The 13,766-nt window shown below is 46.5% G+C and overlaps 4 non-coding genes and 2 pseudogenes across 4 annotated transcripts; all 6 read right to left on the bottom strand.

The window, feature by feature from the left end:
• Nucleotides 1–1,968: 1,968 nt before the first annotated feature.
• Nucleotides 1,969–2,159, bottom strand: LOC130349177 (U2 spliceosomal RNA). Its single transcript, XR_008886575.1, has one exon. It is a non-coding gene; the product is annotated as a U2 spliceosomal RNA (small nuclear RNA).
• Nucleotides 2,160–4,250: 2,091 nt separating this feature from the next.
• LOC130349176 (U2 spliceosomal RNA) lies at nucleotides 4,251–4,441 on the bottom strand. The gene has a single exon (XR_008886574.1). It is a non-coding gene; the product is annotated as a U2 spliceosomal RNA (small nuclear RNA).
• A 2,083-nt stretch (nucleotides 4,442–6,524) lies between these two features.
• On the bottom strand, nucleotides 6,525–6,704 carry LOC130349283 (U2 spliceosomal RNA; annotated as a pseudogene).
• A 693-nt stretch (nucleotides 6,705–7,397) lies between these two features.
• LOC130349312 (U2 spliceosomal RNA) lies at nucleotides 7,398–7,574 on the bottom strand (annotated as a pseudogene).
• Nucleotides 7,575–9,668: 2,094 nt separating this feature from the next.
• On the bottom strand, nucleotides 9,669–9,859 carry LOC130349175 (U2 spliceosomal RNA). The gene has a single exon (XR_008886573.1). It is a non-coding gene; the product is annotated as a U2 spliceosomal RNA (small nuclear RNA).
• Nucleotides 9,860–11,941: 2,082 nt separating this feature from the next.
• Nucleotides 11,942–12,132, bottom strand: LOC130349239 (U2 spliceosomal RNA). Its single transcript, XR_008886631.1, has one exon. It is a non-coding gene; the product is annotated as a U2 spliceosomal RNA (small nuclear RNA).
• Nucleotides 12,133–13,766: the final 1,634 nt, after the last annotated feature.

Genomic DNA, 13,766 nt, shown 5'->3' with positions numbered 1-13,766 from the left:
GGGCAGTCAACCACCAGTACACACAGCAGAACCTAAACCCATACCATTATTGCTAAGCAGCAAGACAGGGGCCCATTGCACTCCCACGGGGCCTTTTTAAATGCAATCCATAACCCGGATTTGCCAGGAACCCTTCTTACTCCTCCTACTTGCATGTGACACTGGGCTTAGGATCTGCATAGGAAACACACACACAAGCACACACCTACCTTTGTTGCCTGCAGATGCCTCCTTGGCTGTCCCCAAACGGTATCAAACCAACACCCACGGGAAGCTGTAAGCATAGAGGACATGCCTGCACCCCATTGGACTTACCTGTGTGGGTTAAACCCGGGTTATTTGACAACCTATGGCGGTGATGGTTCTGCTCAGGCAGAGCAGTGCTGATGCTCCTCATAAAGCTGTCGCTGCTGTGAAGGTTCTAGGTGACATCACAAATCCCTATGGTTACATACACAACAAAGCTGGGTTGTTGTTGTTTACACTCTGCAAGGCCTGTGGAAGTGAGTGACATCATAGCACTGTAGTTCTGAGGGTTCTAGATGGATGCAACAATCTCCTGTTGCTTCTATGAAGGCCATAATAGACGACATCACCAAACAGCTCCATAGTCACATACACAGCAAAGGAGAGATGTTGTTTACACCTAGTGATGTCAGTGGTATTGAGTGACATCACAGCACAGTGCTAAGGCTCCTGGGCCTGGACACAGCAGCGGCTGCAATATCTCAACGGAGAATACGTTTATATATATGTGTGTGTGTGCGCGTATATATATATATATATATATATATTTCTCCGCCGAAATCACTTTTAAACCCATTTCCACCTTTTTTTCCCTTCTCTTCCTCTTACTTTTTTTTCACGTTTTTTTACGTTTTTCTCCTTTTCGCCTCTTTTCTGGGCGTATTATTCTTCTTTTTCTTCTTTTTTTTCGTCTAATGCATACCCCATCAGTGCAGCAATGCTTATTCAATACCGCCAGCAGATGGAGACACTGGGGGATAATTTTCTAAGGATTTATACTGATTTTTCCTGTCTGAATTTGTCGCACAGAAAGTTGCAGGCCAAATATGTGTGACATTTCTGCGACTTTAGCTTCTAGAGCATTTTTACAACATTATACATAGGTGCTGAATACATAAAAAGCGACTGTTCAGCGACAGACAAGTCGCATCGGCTGAAAGTAGGCCAGAATGTCAGTCCATGTTGGAGAAGGTTTAGATACAGTCTAAAGTATAGATCTCAAAGTCTGTGCACAGAATTTAGCAAGGGCCTCGCACCTTCTGATGCATCAGGTAGGTGCACAATAGCATAGCCTAACCCTCTGTACTTTGGTCTATATTGATGCGGGACATAGACAGCCAGCTGATGACCAATCCATTAGTGCAATGGATGGCTGGAAGCATTTGTCTTTGCCTTTGCAATACCACAGAAGCAATGCATGGTCAATGTACAGCAATGACACACCTGTGTGAACAGCCAGGAGACCCCCCCCCCCCCCCATGTTATGTTACATAGTTACATAGTTAGTACGGTCGAAAAAAGACATATGTCCATCAAGTTCAACCAGGGAATTAAGGGGTAGGGGTGTGGCGCGATATTGGGGAAGGGATGAGATTTTATATTTCTTCATAAGCATTAATCTTATTTTGTCAATTAGGAACATTCAGCACCCACCCGCTATCAAGGCAGCTGCCTATCATGTCATGCCCTACCTGCACAGGTGTGCTGGCTACTCAAATGATCCAATTAAGGAGGCCATTTAGTCAGCAGCAGCAGAAGTCCTGTGCCTGGACGCTCCAACAGCGGCCAGACACAAGCAGAAGCAGAAGCAGCAGAAGCAGCAGCAGCACCACCTTTTGTTTTTTGGCTGCAGCAGCAGCAAGGCCCACAGGGCTGGCTAGCTGGCTAGCCAGCAAGCAGGTAGCAATGAAAGTAGGAATCTTTCTTTTTAACCCTGTAAGGGGGTGGTGCACTGTACCCGAAGATACTGCCATATCGGGTCAATGCATAGGGCGACGGAAGCAAGCTTCGAAATCGGCCCCCGTTCTCAAAAATCCATTTAATATATGGTCCCCAGATAGGGGACGTATCAGATATTAAACTGATAAGAACAGATACTACACTTGATCTTAGCCAAAAGGCCGAGAAGCGATAACCGTGAAAGGGGCGGGCCCAACAAGGTGCCCTTCATGGGCACTATCACTGCTTGCTGTCAGGGAGGCTGCCAGACAATTTTCCATGCACACTCTGGGCTGGGGGGCAGTCAACCACCAGTACACACAGCAGAACCTAAACCCATACCATTATTGCTAAGCAGCAAGACAGGGGCCCATTGCACTCCCACGGGGCCTTTTTAAATGCAATCCATAACCCGGATTTGCCAGGAACCCTTCTTACTCCTCCTACTTGCATGTGACACTGGGCTTAGGATCTGCATAGGAAACACACACACAAGCACACACCTACCTTTGTTGCCTGCAGATGCCTCCTTGGCTGTCCCCAAACGGTATCAAACCAACACCCACGGGAAGCTGTAAGCATAGAGGACATGCCTGCACCCCATTGGACTTACCTGTGTGGGTTAAACCCGGGTTATTTGACAACCTATGGCGGTGATGGTTCTGCTCAGGCAGAGCAGTGCTGATGCTCCTCATAAAGCTGTCGCTGCTGTGAAGGTTCTAGGTGACATCACAAATCCCTATGGTTACATACACAACAAAGCTGGGTTGTTGTTGTTTACACTCTGCAAGGCCTGTGGAAGTGAGTGACATCATAGCACTGTAGTTCTGAGGGTTCTAGATGGATGCAACAATCTCCTGTTGCTTCTATGAAGGCCATAATAGACGACATCACCAAACAGCTCCATAGTCACATACACAGCAAAGGAGAGATGTTGTTTACACCTAGTGATGTCAGTGGTATTGAGTGACATCACAGCACAGTGCTAAGGCTCCTGGGCCTGGACACAGCAGCGGCTGCAATATCTCAACGGAGAATACGTTTATATATATGTGTGTGTGTGCGCGTATATATATATATATATATATATATATATATATATATATATATATTTCTCCGCCGAAATCACTTTTAAACCCATTTCCACCTTTTTTTCCCTTCTCTTCCTCTTACTTTTTTTTCACGTTTTTTTACGTTTTTCTCCTTTTCGCCTCTTTTCTGGGCGTATTATTCTTCTTTTTCTTCTTTTTTTTCGTCTAATGCATACCCCATCAGTGCAGCAATGCTTATTCAATACCGCCAGCAGATGGAGACACTGGGGGATAATTTTCTAAGGATTTATACTGATTTTTCCTGTCTGAATTTGTCGCACAGAAAGTTGCAGGCCAAATATGTGTGACATTTCTGCGACTTTAGCTTCTAGAGCATTTTTACAACATTATACATAGGTGCTGAATACATAAAAAGCGACTGTTCAGCGACAGACAAGTCGCATCGGCTGAAAGTAGGCCAGAATGTCAGTCCATGTTGGAGCAGGTTTAGATACAGTCTAAAGTATAGATCTCAAAGTCTGTGCACAGAATTTAGCAAGGGCCTCGCACCTTCTGATGCATCAGGTAGGTGCACAATAGCATAGCCTAACCCTCTGTACTTTGGTCTATATTGATGCGGGACATAGACAGCCAGCTGATGACCAATCCATTAGTGCAATGGATGGCTGGAAGCATTTGTCTTTGCCTTTGCAATACCACAGAAGCAATGCATGGTCAATGTACAGCAATGACACACCTGTGTGAACAGCCAGGAGACCCCCCCCCCCCCCATGTTATGTTACATAGTTACATAGTTAGTACGGTCGAAAAAAGACATATGTCCATCAAGTTCAACCAGGGAATTAAGGGGTAGGGGTGTGGCGCGATATTGGGGAAGGGATGAGATTTTATATTTCTTCATAAGCATTAATCTTATTTTGTCAATTAGGAACATTCAGCACCCACCCGCTATCAAGGCAGCTGCCTATCATGTCATGCCCTACCTGCACAGGTGTGCTGGCTACTCAAATGATCCAATTAAGGAGGCCATTTAGTCAGCAGCAGCAGAAGTCCTGTGCCTGGACGCTCCAACAGCGGCCAGACACAAGCAGAAGCAGAAGCAGCAGAAGCAGCAGCAGCACCACCTTTTGTTTTTTGGCTGCAGCAGCAGCAAGGCCCACAGGGCTGGCTAGCTGGCTAGCCAGCAAGCAGGTAGCAATGAAAGTAGGAATCTTTCTTTTTAACCCTGTAAGGGGGTGGTGCACTGTACCCGAAGATACTGCCATATCGGGTCAATGCATAGGGCGACGGAAGCAAGCTTCGAAATCGGCCCCCGTTCTCAAAAATCCATTTAATATATGGTCCCCAGATAGGGGACGTATCAGATATTAAACTGATAAGAACAGATACTACACTTGATCTTAGCCAAAAGGCCGAGAAGCGATAACCGTGAAAGGGGCGGGCCCAACAAGGTGCCCTTCATGGGCACTATCACTGCTTGCTGTCAGGGAGGCTGCCAGACAATTTTCCATGCACACTCTGGGCTGGGGGGCAGTCAACCACCAGTACACACAGCAGAACCTAAACCCATACCATTATTGCTAAGCAGCAAGACAGGGGCCCATTGCACTCCCACGGGGCCTTTTTAAATGCAATCCATAACCCGGATTTGCCAGGAACCCTTCTTACTCCTCCTACTTGCATGTGACACTGGGCTTAGGATCTGCATAGGAAACACACACACAAGCACACACCTACCTTTGTTGCCTGCAGATGCCTCCTTGGCTGTCCCCAAACGGTATCAAACCAACACCCACGGGAAGCTGTAAGCATAGAGGACATGCCTGCACCCCATTGGACTTACCTGTGTGGGTTAAACCCGGGTTATTTGACAACCTATGGCGGTGATGGTTCTGCTCAGGCAGAGCAGTGCTGATGCTCCTCATAAAGCTGTCGCTGCTGTGAAGGTTCTAGGTGACATCACAAATCCCTATGGTTACATACACAACAAAGCTGGGTTGTTGTTGTTTACACTCTGCAAGGCCTGTGGAAGTGAGTGACATCATAGCACTGTAGTTCTGAGGGTTCTAGATGGATGCAACAATCTCCTGTTGCTTCTATGAAGGCCATAATAGACGACATCACCAAACAGCTCCATAGTCACATACACAGCAAAGGAGAGATGTTGTTTACACCTAGTGATGTCAGTGGTATTGAGTGACATCACAGCACAGTGCTAAGGCTCCTGGGCCTGGACACAGCAGCGGCTGCAATATCTCAACGGAGAATACGTTTATATATATGTGTGTGTGTGCGCGTATATATATATATATATATATATATATATATATATATTTCTCCGCCGAAATCACTTTTAAACCCATTTCCACCTTTTTTTCCCTTCTCTTCCTCTTACTTTTTTTTCACGTTTTTTTACGTTTTTCTCCTTTTCGCCTCTTTTCTGGGCGTATTATTCTTCTTTTTCTTCTTTTTTTTCGTCTAATGCATACCCCATCAGTGCAGCAATGCTTATTCAATACCGCCAGCAGATGGAGACACTGGGGGATAATTTTCTAAGGATTTATACTGATTTTTCCTGTCTGAATTTGTCGCACAGAAAGTTGCAGGCCAAATATGTGTGACATTTCTGCGACTTTAGCTTCTAGAGCATTTTTACAACATTATACATAGGTGCTGAATACATAAAAAGCGACTGTTCAGCGACAGACAAGTCGCATCGGCTGAAAGTAGGCCAGAATGTCAGTCCATGTTGGAGCAGGTTTAGATACAGTCTAAAGTATAGATCTCAAAGTCTGTGCACAGAATTTAGCAAGGGCCTCGCACCTTCTGATGCATCAGGTAGGTGCACAATAGCATAGCCTAACCCTCTGTACTTTGGTCTATATTGATGCGGGACATAGACAGCCAGCTGATGACCAATCCATTAGTGCAATGGATGGCTGGAAGCATTTGTCTTTGCCTTTGCAATACCACAGAAGCAATGCATGGTCAATGTACAGCAATGACACACCTGTGTGAACAGCCAGGAGACCCCCCCCCCCCCCATGTTATGTTACATAGTTACATAGTTAGTACGGTCGAAAAAAGACATATGTCCATCAAGTTCAACCAGGGAATTAAGGGGTAGGGGTGTGGCGCGATATTGGGGAAGGGATGAGATTTTATATTTCTTCATAAGCATTAATCTTATTTTGTCAATTAGGAACATTCAGCACCCACCCGCTATCAAGGCAGCTGCCTATCATGTCATGCCCTACCTGCACAGGTGTGCTGGCTACTCAAATGATCCAATTAAGGAGGCCATTTAGTCAGCAGCAGCAGAAGTCCTGTGCCTGGACGCTCCAACAGCGGCCAGACACAAGCAGAAGCAGAAGCAGCAGAAGCAGCAGCAGCACCACCTTTTGTTTTTTGGCTGCAGCAGCAGCAAGGCCCACAGGGCTGGCTAGCTGGCTAGCCAGCAAGCAGGTAGCAATGAAAGTAGGAATCTTTCTTTTTAACCCTGTAAGGGGGTGGTGCACTGTACCCGAAGATACTGCCATATCGGGTCAATGCATAGGGCGACGGAAGCAAGCTTCGAAATCGGCCCCCGTTCTCAAAAATCCATTTAATATATGGTCCCCAGATAGGGGACGTATCAGATATTAAACTGATAAGAACAGATTTTTTTTTTTTTTTTTTAAAGCCGAGGAACGTGCTTTCGATTCACCCAAAGTGCAAGAAAAAGTGCAAACGTGTTACACTAAAAAAACGTGCACAAAGGATGCGGTCTATCGCAAGCCCTTCTCCGATAGGAGAGAGGCCCCCCAACAAACCTTACCCTTCGCCTCCGGACCAAAAGGTACCTGCGAGGTTCCAGGTTCGATGTCCCTTTTCGCCGAAGCTACTAGGGGACCACAAATGCTCCCGGCATCCCCCTTGGCGTTAGCCAAGGTATCTGCCCGCAGAGCCGATTACGGTAGGTACCCTGCCAAAGCAGGAGTACCCGGGGTGTTTGCAGGGAGGTGCGGAACCTAATGGCCACACACACCTCCCCTAGACCGCCAGGAGGGACACCCAGAAGGGCTACCGCATCCTGACAAATCCTGTGAACACACAACACGCAAAAAGTGACACAGTGAAACAAAAAAGAAATAAATAAGTGAATGTGTGCAGATATACTGCCCGGACATCCGGCCGGATCTATAAAAATTTCTCTGATCCTAGCCAGAAGGCCGGGAATCAAGAGGTGAGTGCCACAAGGTGAAGAGATTATGGTGCCCGTGCTTCAACTCAGTGAGTCTATTCTCCCAGTGAGTTTCGGCACCTCGGGGTCACCACTCCCCGAGGCACAAAAGTACCTCGGCTCTAGACCCTCTCAGCCTCATGGCGAGACCCGGAGGGAACAGGTCACATCGGGGCAGCCGTCGAGCTGATTCCTCAGAACCAGCCCCGGAAAGCCCTGGTACACCTGCATCCTCCATGCAGCACCCATCCCCACCAGCGTCACTGTACACCGGCATGAAAAACTGATAAGAACAGATACTACACTTGATCTTAGCCAAAAGGCCGAGAAGCGATAACCGTGAAAGGGGCGGGCCCAACAAGGTGCCCTTCATGGGCACTATCACTGCTTGCTGTCAGGGAGGCTGCCAGACAATTTTCCATGCACACTCTGGGCTGGGGGGCAGTCAACCACCAGTACACACAGCAGAACCTAAACCCATACCATTATTGCTAAGCAGCAAGACAGGGGCCCATTGCACTCCCACGGGGCCTTTTTAAATGCAATCCATAACCCGGATTTGCCAGGAACCCTTCTTACTCCTCCTACTTGCATGTGACACTGGGCTTAGGATCTGCATAGGAAACACACACACAAGCACACACCTACCTTTGTTGCCTGCAGATGCCTCCTTGGCTGTCCCCAAACGGTATCAAACCAACACCCACGGGAAGCTGTAAGCATAGAGGACATGCCTGCACCCCATTGGACTTACCTGTGTGGGTTAAACCCGGGTTATTTGACAACCTATGGCGGTGATGGTTCTGCTCAGGCAGAGCAGTGCTGATGCTCCTCATAAAGCTGTCGCTGCTGTGAAGGTTCTAGGTGACATCACAAATCCCTATGGTTACATACACAACAAAGCTGGGTTGTTGTTGTTTACACTCTGCAAGGCCTGTGGAAGTGAGTGACATCATAGCACTGTAGTTCTGAGGGTTCTAGATGGATGCAAAAATCTCCTGTTGCTTCTATGAAGGCCATAATAGACGACATCACCAAACAGCTCCATAGTCACATACACAGCAAAGGAGAGATGTTGTTTACACCTAGTGATGTCAGTGGTATTGAGTGACATCACAGCACAGTGCTAAGGCTCCTGGGCCTGGACACAGCAGCGGCTGCAATATCTCAACGGAGAATACGTTTATATATATGTGTGTGTGTGCGCGTATATATATATATATATATATATATATATATATATATATATATTTCTCCGCCGAAATCACTTTTAAACCCATTTCCACCTTTTTTTCCCTTCTCTTCCTCTTACTTTTTTTTCACGTTTTTTTACGTTTTTCTCCTTTTCGCCTCTTTTCTGGGCGTATTATTCTTCTTTTTCTTCTTTTTTTTCGTCTAATGCATACCCCATCAGTGCAGCAATGCTTATTCAATACCGCCAGCAGATGGAGACACTGGGGGATAATTTTCTAAGGATTTATACTGATTTTTCCTGTCTGAATTTGTCGCACAGAAAGTTGCAGGCCAAATATGTGTGACATTTCTGCGACTTTAGCTTCTAGAGCATTTTTACAACATTATACATAGGTGCTGAATACATAAAAAGCGACTGTTCAGCGACAGACAAGTCGCATCGGCTGAAAGTAGGCCAGAATGTCAGTCCATGTTGGAGCAGGTTTAGATACAGTCTAAAGTATAGATCTCAAAGTCTGTGCACAGAATTTAGCAAGGGCCTCGCACCTTCTGATGCATCAGGTAGGTGCACAATAGCATAGCCTAACCCTCTGTACTTTGGTCTATATTGATGCGGGACATAGACAGCCAGCTGATGACCAATCCATTAGTGCAATGGATGGCTGGAAGCATTTGTCTTTGCCTTTGCAATGCCACAGAAGCAATGCATGGTCAATGTACAGCAATGACACACCTGTGTGAACAGCCAGGAGACCCCCCCCCCCCCCCCCCCATGTTATGTTACATAGTTACATAGTTAGTACGGTCGAAAAAAGACATATGTCCATCAAGTTCAACCAGGGAATTAAGGGGTAGGGGTGTGGCGCGATATTGGGGAAGGGATGAGATTTTATATTTCTTCATAAGCATTAATCTTATTTTGTCAATTAGGAACATTCAGCACCCACCCGCTATCAAGGCAGCTGCCTATCATGTCATGCCCTACCTGCACAGGTGTGCTGGCTACTCAAATGATCCAATTAAGGAGGCCATTTAGTCAGCAGCAGCAGAAGTCCTGTGCCTGGACGCTCCAACAGCGGCCAGACACAAGCAGAAGCAGAAGCAGCAGAAGCAGCAGCAGCACCACCTTTTGTTTTTTGGCTGCAGCAGCAGCAAGGCCCACAGGGCTGGCTAGCTGGCTAGCCAGCAAGCAGGTAGCAATGAAAGTAGGAATCTTTCTTTTTAACCCTGTAAGGGGGTGGTGCACTGTACCCGAAGATACTGCCATATCGGGTCAATGCATAGGGCGACGGAAGCAAGCTTCGAAATCGGCCCCCGTTCTCAAAAATCCATTTAATATATGGTCCCCAGATAGGGGACGTATCAGATATTAAACTGATAAGAACAGATACTACACTTGATCTTAGCCAAAAGGCCGAGAAGCGATAACCGTGAAAGGGGCGGGCCCAACAAGGTGCCCTTCATGGGCACTATCACTGCTTGCTGTCAGGGAGGCTGCCAGACAATTTTCCATGCACACTCTGGGCTGGGGGGCAGTCAACCACCAGTACACACAGCAGAACCTAAACCCATACCATTATTGCTAAGCAGCAAGACAGGGGCCCATTGCACTCCCACGGGGCCTTTTTAAATGCAATCCATAACCCGGATTTGCCAGGAACCCTTCTTACTCCTCCTACTTGCATGTGACACTGGGCTTAGGATCTGCATAGGAAACACACACACAAGCACACACCTACCTTTGTTGCCTGCAGATGCCTCCTTGGCTGTCCCCAAACGGTATCAAACCAACACCCACGGGAAGCTGTAAGCATAGAGGACATGCCTGCACCCCATTGGACTTACCTGTGTGGGTTAAACCCGGGTTATTTGACAACCTATGGCGGTGATGGTTCTGCTCAGGCAGAGCAGTGCTGATGCTCCTCATAAAGCTGTCGCTGCTGTGAAGGTTCTAGGTGACATCACAAATCCCTATGGTTACATACACAACAAAGCTGGGTTGTTGTTGTTTACACTCTGCAAGGCCTGTGGAAGTGAGTGACATCATAGCACTGTAGTTCTGAGGGTTCTAGATGGATGCAACAATCTCCTGTTGCTTCTATGAAGGCCATAATAGACGACATCACCAAACAGCTCCATAGTCACATACACAGCAAAGGAGAGATGTTGTTTACACCTAGTGATGTCAGTGGTATTGAGTGACATCACAGCACAGTGCTAAGGCTCCTGGGCCTGGACACAGCAGCGGCTGCAATATCTCAACGGAGAATACGTTTATATATATATGTGTGTGTGTGCGCGTATATATATATATATATATATATATATATATATATATTTCTCCGCCGAAATCACTTTTAAACCCATTTCCACCTTTTTTTCCCTTCTCTTCCTCTTACTTTTTTTTCACGTTTTTTTACGTTTTTCTCCTTTTCGCCTCTTTTCTGGGCGTATTATTCTTCTTTTTCTTCTTTTTTTTCGTCTAATGCATACCCCATCAGTGCAGCAATGCTTATTCAATGCCGCCAGCAGATGGAGACACTGGGGGATAATTTTCTAAGGATTTATACTGATTTTTCCTGTCTGAATTTGTCGCACAGAAAGTTGCAGGCCAAATATGTGTGACATTTCTGCGACTTTAGCTTCTAGAGCATTTTTACAACATTATACATAGGTGCTGAATACATAAAAAGCGACTGTTCAGCGACAGACAAGTCGCATCGGCTGAAAGTAGGCCAGAATGTCAGTCCATGTTGGAGCAGGTTTAGATACAGTCTAAAGTATAGATCTCAAAGTCTGTGCACAGAATTTAGCAAGGGCCTCGCACCTTCTGATGCATCAGGTAGGTGCACAATAGCATAGCCTAACCCTCTGTACTTTGGTCTATATTGATGCGGGACATAGACAGCCAGCTGATGACCAATCCATTAGTGCAATGGATGGCTGGAAGCATTTGTCTTTGCCTTTGCAATACCACAGAAGCAATGCATGGTCAATGTACAGCAATGACACACCTGTGTGAACAGCCAGGAGACCCCCCCCCCCCCCCCCATGTTATGTTACATAGTTACATAGTTAGTACGGTCGAAAAAAGACATATGTCCATCAAGTTCAACCAGGGAATTAAGGGGTAGGGGTGTGGCGCGATATTGGGGAAGGGATGAGATTTTATATTTCTTCATAAGCATTAATCTTATTTTGTCAATTAGGAACATTCAGCACCCACCCGCTATCAAGGCAGCTGCCTATCATGTCATGCCCTACCTGCACAGGTGTGCTGGCTACTCAAATGATCCAATTAAGGAGGCCATTTAGTCAGCAGCAGCAGAAGTCCTGTGCCTGGACGCTCCAACAGCGGCCAGACACAAGCAGAAGCAGCAGAAGCAGCAGCAGCACCACCTTTTGTTTTTTGGCTGCAGCAGCAGCAAGGCCCACAGGGCTGGCTAGCTGGCTAGCCAGCAAGCAGGTAGCAATGAAAGTAGGAATCTTTCTTTTTAACCCTGTAAGGGGGTGGTGCACTGTACCCGAAGATACTGCCATATCAGGTCAATGCATAGGGCGACGGAAGCAAGCTTCGAAATCGGCCCCCGTTCTCAAAAATCCATTTAATATATGGTCCCCAGATAGGGGACGTATCAGATATTAAACTGATAAGAACAGATACTACACTTGATCTTAGCCAAAAGGCCGAGAAGCGATAACCGTGAAAGGGGCGGGCCCAACAAGGTGCCCTTCATGGGCACTATCACTGCTTGCTGTCAGGGAGGCTGCCAGACAATTTTCCATGCACACTCTGGGCTGGGGGGCAGTCAACCACCAGTACACACAGCAGAACCTAAACCCATACCATTATTGCTAAGCAGCAAGACAGGGGCCCATTGCACTCCCACGGGGCCTTTTTAAATGCAATCCATAACCCGGATTTGCCAGGAACCCTTCTTACTCCTCCTACTTGCATGTGACACTGGGCTTAGGATCTGCATAGGAAACACACACACAAGCACACACCTACCTTTGTTGCCTGCAGATGCCTCCTTGGCTGTCCCCAAACGGTATCAAACCAACACCCACGGGAAGCTGTAAGCATAGAGGACATGCCTGCACCCCATTGGACTTACCTGTGTGGGTTAAACCCGGGTTATTTGACAACCTATGGCGGTGATGGTTCTGCTCAGGCAGAGCAGTGCTGATGCTCCTCATAAAGCTGTCGCTGCTGTGAAGGTTCTAGGTGACATCACAAATCCCTATGGTTACATACACAACAAAGCTGGGTTGTTGTTGTTTACACTCTGCAAGGCCTGTGGAAGTGAGTGACATCATAGCACTGTAGTTCTGAGGGTTCTAGATGGATGCAACAATCTCCTGTTGCTTCTATGAAGGCCATAATAGACGACATCACCAAACAGCTCCATAGTCACATACACAGCAAAGGAGAGATGTTGTTTACACCTAGTGATGTCAGTGGTATTGAGTGACATCACAGCACAGTGCTAAGGCTCCTGGGCCTGGACACAGCAGCGGCTGCAATATCTCAACGGAGAATACGTTTATATATATGTGTGTGTGTGCGCGTATATATATATATATATATATATATATATATATATATATATTTCTCCGCCGAAATCACTTTTAAACCCATTTCCACCTCTTTTTCCCTTCTCTTCCTCTTACTTTTTTTTCACGTTTTTTTACGTTTTTCTCCTTTTCGCCTATTTTCTGGGCGTATTATTCTTCTTTTTCTTCTTTTTTTTCGTCTAATGCATACCCCATCAGTGCAGCAATGCTTATTCAATACCGCCAGCAGATGGAGACACTGGGGGATAATTTTCTAAGGATTTATACTGATTTTTCCTGTCTGAATTTGTCGCACAGAAAGTTGCAGGCCAAATATGTGTGACATTTCTGCGACTTTAGCTTCTAGAGCATTTTTACAACATTATACATAGGTGCTGAATACATAAAAAGCGACTGTTCAGCGACAGACAAGTCGCATCGGCTGAAAGTAGGCCAGAATGTCAGTCCATGTTGGAGCAGGTTTAGATACAGTCTAAAGTATAGATCTCAAAGTCTGTGCACAGAATTTAGCAAGGGCCTCGCACCTTCTGATGCATCAGGTAGGTGCACAATAGCATAGCCTAACCCTCTGTACTTTGGTCTATATTGATGCGGGACATAGACAGCCAGCTGATGACCAATCCATTAGTGCAATGGATGGCTGGAAGCATTTGTCTTTGCCTTTGCAATACCACAGAAGCAATGCATGGTCAATGTACAGCAATGACACACCTGTGTGAACAGCCAGGAGACCCCCCCTTCCCCCCCCCCATGTT

This window comes from Hyla sarda, unplaced genomic scaffold (assembly GCF_029499605.1).
Source record: "Hyla sarda isolate aHylSar1 unplaced genomic scaffold, aHylSar1.hap1 scaffold_91, whole genome shotgun sequence".
Taxonomy (NCBI): Eukaryota; Metazoa; Chordata; class Amphibia; order Anura; family Hylidae; genus Hyla; species Hyla sarda.
The sequence above is the reverse complement of the archived record's forward strand: the minus strand, read 5'-3'. Positions and strand labels throughout refer to the sequence as shown.